At 37.7% G+C, this 1,408-nt stretch overlaps 1 non-coding gene across 1 annotated transcript; it reads right to left on the minus strand.

Annotated features, from left to right (window-relative positions):
* Positions 1 to 113: 113 nt before the first annotated feature.
* LOC111817899 lies at positions 114 to 220 on the minus strand. Its single transcript, XR_002822000.1, has one exon. It is a non-coding gene; the product is annotated as a U6 spliceosomal RNA (small nuclear RNA).
* Positions 221 to 1,408: the final 1,188 nt, after the last annotated feature.

Here is a 1,408-nt window from a genome sequence, read left to right on the forward strand (position 1 = left end):
CATTTAAAAATTAGATTATATTTTAAAAATAGGATAAAGAATTATATACTTCTCATGTTTGCACATAAGTCCAAAAATCTTACCATATACAACCTTGAAGCAGGACAGTCCCAAAAAATATGGAACGCTTCATGAATTTGCGTGTCATCCTTGTGCAGGGGCCATGCTAATCTTCTCTGTATCGTTCCAATTTTAGTATATGTGCTGCCGAAGTGAGCACGAGGCAAGCTCTTATTCTACTGAGCTATATTCCCCAGCCCCAAGTAAAAACATTTTTATTTAAACCTGTTACTTTCTATTTTAATGTAGCTGTTAGAAAAAATTTTAAGTTACATGTGGCTCACACTGTACTTCCTTTGGACACCATTGCTCTACACGCTTCTAGGTTATTTGAATTGTTTTGTAAAAGCTTGTACTTATTACTTCAGCAATTTTTCTAATTTTCAGCTAATACCAATAAGCATTGTCAATGAGCTACAAATACAATATTTGTAATTCACTATAACTTGAAAGATTATACTGTTAATTCTGTAAGGAAATATTATTGTAGTATCTATACGAAACACATTATTGCTCCATGAACACTACATATAGCCACTTGAAATGTTCAAGATTTCTGCTATAAAGCAAATATATAAAAATCAAATATATAATGGGGCAGTAAGTTTATACTTGGTTTACAATCAAAATTATCTGGGAATGTATTAATGACAGCTACCCCAAAACAGCATCATCCATCCTAGTCTAGCAACCTTGTGGAGATGAGTAGTCAGAGACAATTTTCTACAAGATCTCCTTGTTCCTATCTGAAATTTTTAAAATTTTAATTCAATGTCAGTCATACTAAGTGTTCTATATTATGATGAACACATAATGCTCATGAATGTACCTAGAGGCTAGTAAAAGATTCATGCTTGTGATTTTTAGAATTTTAGCTTTACCTCCACTGTACCAAAGGGATGTATTCAGAAAAGTTTGTAAGTCAATCATTTTAAACCTGGCATATATTTTATTTTAGATAAATATATGTGGGTATTTTATATGTGTGTATAAACATACATATAGAGACCCAGAGCGCAGGCCCGGGGAGTGAGTGAGACGACCAAGGGCCGCGGGATCCTGAACAGACCCAGAGCGCAGGCCTGGCGATTGAGTGAGATGACCTGGGGCTGGGGATCCTCATTTGACCCAGGTTGCAGGCCCAGCACGGAACCCTTCAGTAGAACTCCCTGCAAAGAGGCTAGAGGCAAGACCCACCCAGCTGATTCAGGAGCAGAACATCTTGCCAGAGAGACACAAAGGGCTCAACTCTAACACCTGCAGCAGAAAGAAGTGGAGCACAGCAGCCAGATCCAAACAACACCCACCTGGAGGAATCTGAACTTCATAGATCCGGACCTTGTGGTAA

This window comes from Octodon degus, unplaced genomic scaffold, assembly GCF_000260255.1.
Source record: "Octodon degus isolate 3935 unplaced genomic scaffold, OctDeg1.0 scaffold00073, whole genome shotgun sequence".
Taxonomy (NCBI): domain Eukaryota; kingdom Metazoa; phylum Chordata; class Mammalia; order Rodentia; family Octodontidae; genus Octodon; species Octodon degus.